Genomic DNA, 15000 nt, shown 5'->3' with positions numbered 1-15000 from the left:
TCAAAGCAAAATATGATTAAATGAAAAATAAATTAGATAAACCCCATAATTTAATATACCATGCCTGTTCACACTGAAACCCATATCACAATATTCTGTGGATCAATATTATAAAAGTTTCTGAAACTTTGACATATTTCTATTCTATGGAGGTCAGGGGTAAACGAACACCCCCATAATTATATCATACCATATTTCTTCAAACTGAAACATAATTATCAAAGTATACTTACGCAGATATATATGCAAAGTATTTAAGGTTTGTGCTTATTTTCATTCTATGTAGGCCAGGCGCGAACGCAGTCCCCACAATTTTATTATATCATCCCTATTTAAGTTGAAACATACTTATCAAAGTATGATTTCTTGCATCTATATAAAAAACACTTGTAAACGTTTTTTTTTTATTTTTGTTTATTTCCATACTTTGCGGACCAGGCGCGAACGACGACCCCACAATTTTAATGAACCACCGTTCTGCCAGATCAAACATACCTATTCCTGTGTCTCGATACACCTATCATTATACGTAATCAGTTTTTTTTTTAATAGTCAAACATATAGGAGGCTATTTTTGACCAGACACACACAGGCATTTGGTTTCATTATATATATATATATATATATATATATATATATATATATATATATATATATAAAGCTTGAAATAAAATACGCGAAACTTTCTCTAGAGCTCTTTCGTCTATCATCTCGTCAGGAGGAAAATCGATAATGTAACCAAATAATATTATCAGGAAAGTTTAAAGAAATCTAATGGGGAACTATTGAATGTTCCAACAGTACGGGAGCAAACTAAAATCAAATGTATTGTCCTTTAAAAACGATTAAAGTATTGGCACTTCGAGGGGGGAAAAAGCCGGAGAAAAGATTCTCCCCCCAAAAAACAATGCGTTCGCTGTTTCTTTTTGCCGGCACAAAGAAGGTTTACGCACCGTGATAGAGACAGACTCCAAAATCTTTAAATGGTTTCTGGAGTTCGCTCTATGTACCACCTAGAAACATTCCATTTTATATCTATCGGCACAGCTTGGATTGTCAACCAAATGCTGGCCAATAGTCCAAGGCTGCAGAGGTGGGGAGACCACTAGATCCCTATCCTATTTTGTCTGAGTTTAGATGGAACGTGCTGGTTTATACGATTCAAAAGATGCAAGGATGTTCGCCGAACATAACCAGCATCGCACTGAAATTTAAATTGATTAACAATATTGCTATTTTGTATGTAATGCAAACTATCCTTGCGAAAAGGTAAAGCAGGTCTCGTAGCGTATAGGAAACGCAACGACACAGAATCTGCGAATCTGTGTGGAAAGTCTATTCTTATCCAAATCCACCGTAGTTTTGAATAAACCGGGCATTTCAAAGGTCCAAACATTTAAGGGGATTTAAAATCCTCAACCTTTTTGAGAATACAGTCATCAATAAAGTCAACAGGATAACTGTTATTGATGAATATTTCCCTGATCTTATCGAGTTCGGCGTGTAATCTAGTAGGTAAACAAATCATGAGGGCTCTATGTACCAAAGTATTATGCCGACCTTGCGTGATTTTGGTACAAAAGACAACCAGTTCATATACAGGCCAGCAAATTTCGGCTTTCTATGAATTGTAGTGAGACCCCCCCCCCCTTGAACCTTCGACAAGAACATCCAAGAAGGGAAACGACTTGAACTTAGAGATCCATGCAAAGAATTCAACCTATTAAAAATGTTGACGCTTCACCTTGCGATGGAAAAATAGCTAAAGTGTCGTCAACATATCTGAAATATGTACTGGGTTCTGTTGTAGAATTAAACAGAACGGATCCATAGTATCCGACAAAAATATCCGCTAAAGTTGGGGCTAGCGGACTCCCCATTGAAACCGTCGACCTGACAATACATGGTATCACAACACCTAAACTCCAGATTTTGTACACATTAAAACGAGTTCAATAAGAATCTCTTTAGAAAAACGTGGAGCAGTCAGGCGACCATCATAAAGCGCTTCGGTACATATACGTATAGTCTCATCCAACGGTATGTTGGTAAAGAGACTAGAGATATCAAATGAGCACATAAAATATGTCTCTGCATTTGAATCCAACCCACGTAGTCAATTAACAAACCAGAAAGAATCAAGAATGCGGTGCGTGGTATATAATTTGCGCACAGGTTGCAAAATTTCTACAAGTCACTGAGCCAAGGAATGTTGTGCCGAACCTACCATTGATAAAATAGGTCTCAGTGGAACACCTTGCTCATGGATTTTAGGGAGACCATACATTCTTGAACGTTGTGTTCCAGAAGGGGTAATCCTGTCATAGACGTCCTTGCAAAAAACATTTTAAATAGTGCAAGTAAATGCCTTTGCATTTTGGTCTCGTTCCTGCAAGTATTATCCGTCAACTCGACAGGGCCGAGTTTCCGGAATTTCGAAACATCATAAATTACCACTCCTGCACCTTTGTCTGGTTTGCATATGTAAATATCGGCATAGGACTTTAAAGCGTTCATAGTTTTAAATTGAGTTATGTTCCAGACAAAGTCGCTATGATCAACAGGAGCGTTACTATATCGCTGACCTAAGGCAATTAAACTAGATTTCATCCCATAAATATTTTCCAGGAAAATTGCGTAATTATGTCTAATTTGGGAGAACAAAACTTCAAAGGTAGAAAGTGTTCTCTCTTTATTTATACTGGTTGGGGGAATACAAATATCTAACCCCTTAGACAAAACTATTTTCAATTTCTGTGAGTACAGTTATCGGAAAATTGAAAATATTTTTGCTTCCATTAATGGGTTCACCCGCATACCTTCTACAAAGCAGAAGAGAAAATTGTTTCTTATCTTTGGAAACATGTTGCCAAGCAAATTCATCACCGATAGATAAATGCTTGCAAAAACGAGAAAAGTCAAAAAAGGACAGGAAACCCTTCACTACGGACCAGAGGTAATGACGATTACTAATATACACCTCTAGCATCTCCGTCAACTTATTAATATCGTCTCGTGTAAACGCCCGCTCCATAGAAAAACTAGGTTTCACCTTGGATGCAGCAATTCGTTTACTAAGATAAAGTGGGGCCACATCTTGCTCCAGACAAGAACGCAAAAAAAAAAAAAAAAAAAATCTTGAGATTGCTGGATCAAATTCTACTCCTTAATCGAGTATTATTATTTAAAGCATCAATTTGGTGTTGACTGTAACTCTACCGAAGATATTTATACAAATTTCGTACCTAAAAACATTCATTTAGAGCTTTAAATAAAATACGCGGAAGTTTCTTAGAGCTCTTTCGGCTATCATCTCGTCAGCAGGAAAATCGATAACGTATTCTCTATTTTGTCGAAACCCTATGTCATTATTTTCATCATAAATATGGTGAGCACAAAAAAATATAGAAACCCACACATTGGGTGTTTAAAATCTCACAGGATAGCTTAGACGACTTCTGCTTTTGGTAGGTTTGAGAACATGTATTGCAGGAAAGAGAAATTTGTGTGAAAACAAAAAATCAGTGTTTGATGCATGTCATTACTTGCTTACTGTATGCATCACAAACATGAAAGCATCAAAAAGATCTGGAAAATATTTATCAAAGGTCCATCTGGAACATTAAAAGTTTGACGGTCTTTACTCATCACCCTGTCCTCCATTAATATCCCAACACTTGTGGAATATAGAAATGGCAATCATCAAAAATCAAATGCGTTCATCTGGACACTTTGTGAGAATGTGAGTTAGAATGATGTAAAAACAATTGTTTTCTGGTAAGGATTTACAAGAAATACAAAACAGACTAAACCTAAATTAAAGTTTGATTATGTGCTTAGGTATAGCATTAAGCTGAAGAAAATTGATGTGAATAACTAATTAAACTGGATCGAAGCATAGAAAATAAAGGATGCACTAAACAACTGTTCTTCGTGAGCCGGAAAAAGTATTTAAGTATAAAATCTGTGGAATATTAGTTTTCTGTTTACTCGACTACAATTTTATGAGGGCGTACTGCCATCTAGATCTAATTATAATTTTTGTGGAGCCGTTTGTAAGTCTACCAGCGGGTTTACAAGACATTCACCACACACTCAAAGGTGCATAATTTAATCCTCTCAAAGTACCTCTAAATAATGTGCAGGTTCTCCCTATACATTCGTGATTATATATATATATATATATATATATATATATATATATATATATATTTATTTATATAGCTTTTAGCTATAATCGAAACCAAACGAAAGCTTATGAAAAATTGATAAATTATTCATAAAATATGTTGAACTGCTATCAGCTTTAATCGAAACCAACACTCCTGAACAATTCTTGATAAAAAATTTATAGAAAAGTAGATGTCTTAAATGGCATCAGCTATAATCGAAACCGAAATAAAAACTCAAAGAATTCATGGTAAAATTCTTGATAACAAGAAATAGAATCCATCTATATGCATAAAAGACAGAACAGTTGCGCGCGTTTTTGTATGTCCGGCAAAGGAGTTCGCACCGGGGTTCTCGGGGGGGTACTATTATTTAGAGATTTTTATATACTTACTGGATTATATCTACAATTTGCGAACGGAGGTTGTCTGTACATTTATTTTGAATGAGTTAAAAGAAATTGGTTACCAGCGTTTGTTTGTCTTTCTCGTATAGATAAAGTAAAACTGAATCGAAATTTAAGCGATTTTCTGGCCTTCGTAGCCAGCACATATTGAAGGATATCAACCTTGATCACTGTAGGAAATTCCCTTCATATCAGACAATTGCTATTCATTCAAACACTGCCAGAGCTTCCCCTTTTGTGATGGAGATGGTTTCTCCCACCATCGTAGAAAAACATACGGCGGAAAACTAAAAGTTTAACTGGCTTACAGCCAAACATAAGTGGGGTTACTCACTTAATTTTCACTTTCTGATGTCAACTTTTTGATCGCTAAATTTAAACGTTTTTCACTTCCTGTCACGTCGTGGCCAAGCGGTAAAATATCACGTTTTCTTTCACTTTCCTTTCCGCCTTTGCGTCAAGGCTTCGCGTTCGAGCCTGCCTGCCTAATAGAACGTTTTTCTCTAAACAGACACCTCCACACAGTCAAGAAACGCCGGTCCTCGCCGCCAGTAAACATTAAACGACAGTAAATCAGACGTAAGCATGGCACACAAAATAAATAACATACTATCCTATTCATATATAGATGTACGCACTTATTAAATAAAATTATATAACATTTGAAAGGCCTTTGCGCGGATAAATCAAAATTTTAAAATGTAATGTATTGAGGCTACTCTAGTTGACCTGAAATTCACAAGTACTGATCACTTTTAAGGAACATTGAATTAAGTCCATGTTAAAAACAATATGCATATTATTTATAATCTAGTATATATATATATATATATATATATATAGATATATATATATATATACACACACATGTATAAGCATACATATACATGCCATCCACATACAGCACGGTTTCGTTGTATCACAACTCATCAGTGCGGCTAGACATACCGTGGATCGAAACTATAGCTGTCGCATTGTCGGCAGCTTCCACCATCGGATGACAAATCAGTGCCGTAAATATTTCTCCTGTGTATATTAAATCCACGCCCGCCCCTCGCAAGGGTGTTCTTACCATCAGCTTGTTTACAAACAAATTAATAGTGGGCTTCGCTTATAGCTTAAATACGCGTCGGGTTAAAATATATTTACAAAATGCTCAACCCAAACGGGGGGGTATAACTTCTATCCACATACACTAATCTTTCGTTTTCTCAGCAATACAATGTAATTTAAAATGTATAATTTCATTTACCAAATGTTGCAATCACGAGTTGTTAATAACCGTGTCTATTATTCACTTGATTATAGCATTAAAATTCGTTTACCATTGACTCACATATACGAAAACACGATTTTTCTTTTCTTCCTGTGAATTACTGTGTTGCTATTAATAATATCTGAATTTATTTGCTGCATAAATCAATAAAATGAAATGGCGCTGAGCATAGGAAGGTTATTACATTGAATTATGAATGGGTCAATGAGTACAAGTTTAGCGAAAATAGAAAAGAAGTGCAACACCGCAGAACACTTCCTGACTCCTTACTTTGCCCACAGCGCATCCGTGCAAATGAATACGGGGTATTTTAATTATTTAGTCTTTTAAATATTTGGACATATATTCGTTATATTTGTAATAAGGAAACTCTCCGTGGGCCAATAGTTACTAAGATAATATTAGTTTGCAAAATGTTGGCTTGATACGGGCGTTAAGGACAAGGTTTGCAGCTATGTGTGCTGATGGAGAGCTGTGTAACCGCCTTTGAATAGACTATTAAAAAAACGACAGTATCTGAACTTCAACTACAAACTACGATTTCAAATGTTTTTGCAAATCTGAAACTATGGACTGGAGATGTCTTAGTATATACTGTGGTGTAGTTTACTAATATTTAACTTCTGTAAGTAAGTCGCGATTAAAATTGTTGACATTGAAAAACAGCAGTGGACTTCCGGGTAGGACTACTTTCTATCACACATTTACATTCTGGATTCCACCGTAAGCTCTCGTCGGTGTATGTCTCTGGATTTCTATCAGATTATCATGCGAATTTGCATGGATTACAGCTTGGACACTATGACATGATTAAAGCGAGTGCATGGCATTGGTCTGACTTTTCCGCTTTGAAAAAAGGCTTTATCTGAAGGACACAAGCAGTGATTTCAACTGCATCTTTATGAAAATATGCCTTGCTGCTAAAAACAATCTGCACACTACCCTGATTGTTGAATATATATATATATATATATATATATATATATATATATATATATATATATATTAAGTAATGTGATTTATAATTTAAAAGTTTTAAAATTTTTAAAATTTAAAAATCAAAATTTAATTAAATTAAAAATCAGTTTCATAAGAAGGAACAACAACAAAGTCAATTATCTGTACGATCGTTTCGGAAATCCGTGCTTTTTATTTGTGGTATACATGAAGTCACGTAGAATAATTATACATAGTTTTTTTGGTAAGCACGATCTCCTCATCAGCAAATTTAGGAGGATTTCTATTGAATTGAAAAGACACCAAAAATAAACCTAGCATTAAAAATAAGGCAGATGAATCTGAAAAATTGAAATAAAAGGTTTGGATATAAAATTTATAAGAAAATTAATAAGAAAATTGGTATAGGTTAGAGATAGAAATGAGTAGAAAAAAATATATATTTTTGAATTTACATAATAGATTTGAATTAAAAAATATATAGATATATAATTACCTTTTGGTTTTTTTTTTTTTTTTTTTATTTTTGAAATCAGGAACTGTATTTAAAGTAGTCATTTAGATGTTTGCTATAGCTTTTTATTTTATTGAATGATGAATTTTAAAAGGGCGACGCTCGTGCAGTAAATTGTTTCCGTTAGCTTATTTTGATTTAGAGACGCTACAGTTAATATCTATAGAGAGAGAGTTTTTTTTTTTTTTTTTTTTTTGCAAGTTTTTAAGGGGAGATAATTGTCATGGCTTTATTTATTATTTGATTTACGAGTCTAAGGGCGGTAATTGGTTTAACTTAATTTATTAAAAAAAAAAAAAAAAATCCATTTTTACTAATGAGTAATTTTTAATGATTTAAGGTGGTTTATATTTATTAAATTTAAACCAACGTTTATGATTACACGATAGAAGCTCGTGTCTTGAATTTACTAGTTTGGTTGTGCTTTTTATATCTTCATATTTAAAAATTTTTAGGGTTTCTTTTGTACATAATGTACATAATTTATCTCCTGGTTTATATGATTTGCAAGTCTCAATTATTTGCCATTTTAAGTTGAAAGAAATATTGCTATTTTTTAGTTGCCAAATATAGTTGGATAGAGTAGTTTGGTTTGATAGAGAGTTATTTTTAAAAGAATGTTTGTGTGTTGAAATTCTATGTTTTATTGGGCCAGATGTGGAACCAATATATATTACCTCTTGATTATTATGATTATTTTCCGTTAGGTCTATTGTTGGATTATAATGTGGTGGGTTGGTTAATAATTGATCGGTAGATTGATTTAAGTTGGTGTTATTATTTAATCTGGTAGTTGAGTTATGGCTGTTGATAGGTTCTTGTATATTTGGAGTTTTTGATACTGTGCAGCTATAGATAACATTTTTAATTTTACATGATCCTTGTAGGGGACATTTATTTTTTCTTCTACAGTTACAGTCCGATGTATTTTGTATAGTTGCATTTTGTAGTTTATTAATTTTATTATTATTAGAGCTAATTATTTTCTGATGAAGGTTAGGCATAGTAGAGTAAGAGACTTTAATTGTGTTCTTATTGAAAATCTTATTATATCTATGGGGGGCTTTAAAGTTCTTATCTAATATTTTAAAAAATTCTCTAGCTATGTTTGTTTCTAGGTTTTTGGAATACGGGGGGTTGAACCATAGGATATCCTTGTGTCTATTCTTACGTTTGCGGGTTTTAGTTTGTTGTTTATTTATATTATTATCTAATATTTGTAGTTTGGTTTTATCTTTTTTTGTCTCCTGGTTATTTTTCTTAACTCGTATACGGGAAGACATTGCCATATTATATGTTATTACGCTCTTAATAGGTTTATTTTTAATGCAGTTTATGTTTCTATCATTTTCATTTATGAATTTAATTTGTTAATTATATCCAGAGTTTTTAAGGGCTTCATTATAGTATTTTTCATTTTTGGTAAATATTGATTTAGTAGAAGACAGTCTAGAAATTCTTAGAGCGATATTGGGAACTATTGATTTTAATATTGATTTAGGGTGGTTTGATTGATTGTGGACATATAGAAGTGATTGGTTAGGTTTATGGTATGGTTCAAAGGAAGAATTTTCAAGATTTAAGGTTATGTCTAAGAAATTAACAATTTTTTTATTAGGGTCGATTTTTATACTAAGTCCATAATTTTTAAATAATTTATGTAGAGCTTTAATTGCATTTTCATAATTTTTATTAGTAGAATTCGTTATGAAAAGTGCATCATCTCTATATAGCCCTCCTTCAAGTTTGAATTGTTTATGGAGTATACAATGTATTTCATTTAAAAGGAAAAGGCCAACTAGATCAGTGACCTGAGTCGAGTCCGTCGATCCCATTAAAATGTTGAAGTGGTTAGGGGTATTTTTCCTGGTCCAATATTTATTATCAAATGTTATTAAAGACTGTCTAGCTATAAGTATTAGTTTAGTTTCGTCTTGAGTTATATACCAACACCAACTTAAATCAATCTACCGATCAATTATTAACCAACCCACCACATTATAATCCAACAATAGACCTAACGGAAAATAATCATAATAATCAAGAGGTAATATATATTGGTTCCACATCTGGCCCAATAAAACATAGAATTTCAACACACAAACATTCTTTTAAAAATAACTCTCTATCAAACCAAACTACTCTATCCAACTATATTTGGCAACTAAAAAATAGCAATATTTCTTTCAACTTAAAATGGCAAATAATTGAGACTTGCAAATCATATAAACCAGGAGATAAATTTTGTACATTATGTACAAAAGAAACCCTAAAAATTTTTAAATATGAAGATATAAAAAGCACAACCAAACTAGTAAATTCAAGACACGAGCTTCTATCGTGTAATCATATACGTTGGTTTAAATTTAATAAATATAAACCACCTTAAATCATTAAAAATTACTCATTAGTAAAAATAGATTTTTTTTTTTTTAATAAATTAAGTTCAACCAATTACCGCCCTTAGACTCGTAAATCAAATAATAAATAAAGCCATGACAATTATCTCCCCTTAAAAACTTGCAAAAAAAAAAAAAAAAAAAACTCTCTCTCTATAGATATTAACTGTAGCGTCTCTAAATCAAAATAAGCTAACGGAAACAATTTACTGCACGAGCGTCGCCCTTTTAAAATTCATCATTCAATAAAATAAAAAGCTATAGCAAACATCAAAATGACTACTTTAAATACAGTTCCTGATTTCAAACAAAAAAAAACAAAAAAACAAAAAAAAAACAAAAGGTAATTATATATCTATACATTTTTAAATCAAATCTATTATGTAAATTCAAAAATATATATTTTTTTTCTACTCATTTCTATCTCTAACCTATACCATTTTTCTTATAAATTTTATATCCAAACCTTTTACTTCAATTTTTCAGATTCATCTGCCTTACTTTTAATGCTAGGTTTATTTTTGGTGTCTTTTCAATTCAATAGAAATCCTCCTAAATTTGCTGATGAGGAGACCGTGCTTACCAAAAAAACTATGTATAATTATTCTACGTGACTTCATGTATACCACAAATAAAAAGCACGGATTTCCGAAACGATCGTACAGATAATTGACTTTGTTGTTGTTCCTTCTTATGAAACTGATTTTTAATTTAATTAAATTTTGATTTTTAAATTTTAAAAATTTTAAAACTTTTAAAGTATAAATCACATTACTTAATATTGAATTAGCTCTAGGACATTTAACTATCGAGCTTATTATATATCTAAATTACAACGAGCATTTCCTGTATTTTAATTAAACTAGTAATTTCACTATTACATTAAAATACACTTAGCTCTTTAGACTATTATTCTAATCTCCTTTAAATTTATATATATATATATATATATATGTTATTTTATTTATTTTCCCATTTAGTATCTTAACTCTTGCTGACATTTTCTTAAGTAATAACATTTACATTTCAGTTGACCTATTTTATCCTTATATTTTTCGCGCCTTTTAACATCAATTTGTCTGGGGCATTTTGACATTTGCTTTTCTATTTTATATTTAATTCTATCAGTATTTAATTTTTTCTCTTACATTAAGTCTCGGCAGCCTTGTCAAACGCATATCTTTTTTTTCTGTTATCAATATTATTGGAAGGTTTCCGCTTTTCCTTGTACATATTTTAATTATTTCATGAATTTAAGCCTTTAGGACGATCTTCCAATTACGTTATTTCCTTGGATTTTACTTGTGCGAATGGAAATTCAATCAATTTTCTTGGATTTAGATTTTTGGATTTTACCGTCATTTGATTATTTACCTTTCACCAGACTATCCATTCAACTGTAATCACCTTGTTCGTCACCATATTCTCTCTGCTTCACTTTTTTGTTATCAATTAAAATCTATGACTGATTTTCAGTTTCAAATCCTTTTGTATGCAACATCCGATCCCGCATTTTGCTAATTCCTACCCTCTGATTAGATGGAAATTATTTCTTCGAAACTCCACGAATTAAGGAATATCCACTTATCAAGTAGTTCCTTTTCAGAGTAAATGTTTTTCACTCTTCAAAGTGTTTTAACATGTTTTATTAACTGTTTGCTCTTATATATGTGTATATATATATATATATATATATATATATATATATATATATTGTTAGTTGTTTGGTTGTTTTTGTTTTACGGCATATCAACCCTTTTCGGGTTATTTAACGCCGAATCCAAATATTTGGAAGGGAATTTTTTTAATAGAATATATTTGTTTTCACGTTCGGTTTCTATTTAACCTATAGTTGGGACCCTAACAGGTACAACTACTCCGGGTAAGAGTGGACCTGGGAGCAATGGTAATTAAAGGGTAGCTCCACACTTCCCAAAGCCCACAAGCTATGGCCTCACCATTGGATATAGTTTAAGGTCATATCCAGGACCCCCATTGAGGGACTTTTACCCTTTGCAGGGGGGGCAGTCGGCGTATTCTAATGCCCCACCGACAGGGCCATGTATATATTGTACACACATATGTATATGTATATATATATATATATATATATATATGTATTTACCAATTGTAAGTTATCAGTTTCAATAGCAAAGACAAACAAAATCAACTTGAGTGTACGATCGTTTCAGAAACGATAGCCATTTTATAAAAATTGGCAATGATTGACAATAGTTGACAACTGTTTTTTCTTCGAACATAAACTTCTATTTTGGCTGATGAGATAAGGAGACTAAAATAAAATTAGCATTTTCGTAAATAAGCGTGATATTCCTTAATAAGAATATAAGGAAACTCAGTATATCATTAAGTATGGTCTGTATCTTGTCTCTAAATTGTTGAAATTTACAGATATTTTATTCATAGATTTATTAATTCATTAAAAATAAACAAATAAACTGCTCTTTAGACTCCAGGTCATATATATATATATATATATATATATATATATATATATATATATATATATATATATATAATATGAATATATTTATATATAAATGTATCTCTTGGTTCGTTCGTAATTAATAGTCTAAATAACTAAATAAATGATTGCTTCGACATTTTGGTATACTATGTTTACTTTACCCATGCGTGTTTCTATATATCTCTTTAATTATAACATACTTGCTTTTTTCTATAATAAATCGGTTTTCTTTATACCGATAGGCCATAGTTTTATTCATGGACACTTGTTTATCACCGCTGGCGTCACGTGACCAGCGTTTCAAATTAAACGGGTTTCCCGCTAGATCTGGAGATTTTGTTTGCAATCTAGCGGGGAATTCTAAAAAAAATCTGGAGATATTTTGCACTCACACACCCGCAATTTTAGATTAAAACAAAGAAAAGCGCTTGAAAATACTTTAAAACTTAAAATAAACGCATTCGTGTAAGTAAAAAAAAGTAGCAGTTATTGCTTATGGTTACAATTATTTATTCATTATTTGTGTTGTTTTCCACCTTTTTTTTAGGCTAACCGTTCTTAAATCTTGCTATGAAATCGATTTTTCAAAGTACATTAAAGGGGGCGGGATTTCAACCTCCGTGTATTAGTTTAAAATACGATCTAAGCAACCCCCCTTAGTCAAAAATTCTAAGCTAGAAACAGCAAAAAAAAAAAAAAACTTATACCAAACACAGTAGAATTTAATTATCTACCAACCTAACTATTTTAACATACTAGAACAAAGTTTTTTCGCTTTTTTTTTCTAATTTTCACATATGTTGTTCAAAGTGGATTTTACAAAAAAAAAACACAAAAAACAAATGTCCGCTTATCGCTTAAGGAGTAAAGAGGCTAAAATGACTAGGCGTATCATAATTTTTGTAGGAATTTTGTATACCCCTAACACGAAACTGCGGATAAAATATTTAAAAAAACTCGTAATTTCTCTTTTAAAAGTGGATTGTTTATTTTCTTCATGGATTATACTTCAAAAATAACCTATTAAAGTTGTAAAAAAACTTAGATATATATATATTTTTTTAAAAACAGTAATAAAATTAATTGAATTTTACGAGTTCAGTGTTTTTCAATTTTTACACTTTAAAAATATATAAAAATTTTCTATTCAATTAATTTTTACGGTATTTCCAGGGTCAATATAAAATGTTATGCTCTTTCCAATAAATTAAATATTTTAGACAAGCGTTTTTATTATTTAAGCCCCCACCCATATTCAAATGTCTATTCAAAAGTAAATAATTAATTTACTCAAAGTTTTTTATATCACAAATTGAAGATACAATATCAATAAATAATATATTCAAATTTTAAAAAAAGTAGCGTCTTTTTAGTAATTTATCTGTAAAGTCCGAAGTGTTAAACTTTTTTTTTTAAAAACGTTGTTTTTTTTTTTTTGTTTGGGTTTTTAAATAAAACCTTGGTCCTTTAATTGAAAAAAAAAACAATTAGGGTTTGATTTATATTTTTCGAGTAGTTATAAGCTTGGAAAGACAGGGGGCCGAATTAATTCACGTCTCCCATTCTGAAATGTCTATCAAAAAGTAAATAATTAATTTACTCGCTAAAGTGTTATATATCACAAATTGAAGATAAAAGATCAATAAATAATATATTCAAATTTAAAACAAAAAAAGTGTTTTTAGAAATTTACCTGTAAAGTCCGAAGTTAAACATCTTTTTTAAAAAAAAGGTTTTCTTTTGTTTCCTGTAATTGAAAAAAAAAATAGGAATTGAATTACATTTTTCGAGGAGTTATAAGCTTGGGAATCATTCAATATTTTTCACGAAATTTCTGACACACCAAACAAATGACTTATCTACCACTAACCTTAAGGTACGACATGCAATCAGTTAATTGTTGGAAAGACAACTTTTAAAAGAAATGAAATAAAACTTAAACAGTTTCAGTACGTATAAAAGATGTTTGAATTTTACTGCATCTAGTATCAGGTAATTGTGTTATTGTTTACAATTTTTTCGAATATTAATTTTACACAAACGATTGTGTTGTTCCTACTTACTTGCCCCCCCCAAGAGCCGCCATTCATGATTTTACTTATTGTTACTAATTTTTAGACGTTTATTTTATTTAATTGTCAGCATGAACCAACTTTTTAAGATGCAGCATATGCTAACACTTCAGCGAAGTTTACTGTATTTATTATTTAGCAAACATTAATAACAAAGTTTTCCACTTTTTTTGCAGAATTACTGATGGAAGTATGTTATCTATTTTTTGTAATAGCCGTTGAAAAAAATTTGTACAGTCTCTTGAAAAAAAAAACAAGCACTTTTCTCTACTTTACAATGTTCGTATAAGTCATTCATCTGTTCTTTTTATAATAAAAAGCCTGGTTTCAAAAAGAAAAGTTTACTGCAAAATTTCTTTAAAAAAAAAAACAGAAAAAGTGCAAGGTTCCCTGAAAAAAAGAAAGAAAAAAAAACTTACACCTGAGATTTTATGGTAATTTTTTTTTGGGGGGGGGGACAATTTTATTGATAAAAAAAATTGCAAAAAAATAATAAAAGTAAATAAACGAACAAAATTCAATGTTTCTTGAGGAATTTGTTCCATTTTAACAAACTGAGTCACGGCAACGAGTGCCCGAGTAGAGCAAGTATATATATATATATATATATATATATATATATATATATATATATATATATCATATATATATTCTTAAATTGACAGTCGTGTTTTCAATTCTTCTATTTCTTTTTTTCTACCCACATTATCTTTCTTTT

General features: G+C 31.0%; 1 long non-coding RNA gene across 1 annotated transcript in view; it reads right to left on the bottom strand.

Annotated features, from left to right (window-relative positions):
• The window catches only part of LOC145267201 (uncharacterized), a 393072-nt gene that overhangs the window by 171529 nt on the left and 206543 nt on the right, over positions 1–15000 (bottom strand). Inside the window, exon 3 of the long non-coding RNA XR_013864836.1 lies at positions 13904–13957. This is a non-coding gene — a long non-coding RNA (uncharacterized LOC145267201). The remainder of the gene's footprint in view (positions 1–13903; positions 13958–15000) is intronic.

Source organism: Euprymna scolopes, chromosome 42, assembly GCF_053919585.1.
Source record: "Euprymna scolopes isolate OS-2025 chromosome 42, ASM5391958v1, whole genome shotgun sequence".
NCBI lineage: Eukaryota > Metazoa > Mollusca > Cephalopoda > Sepiida > Sepiolidae > Euprymna > Euprymna scolopes.
This window is presented reverse-complemented; position numbering and strand designations above follow the sequence as displayed.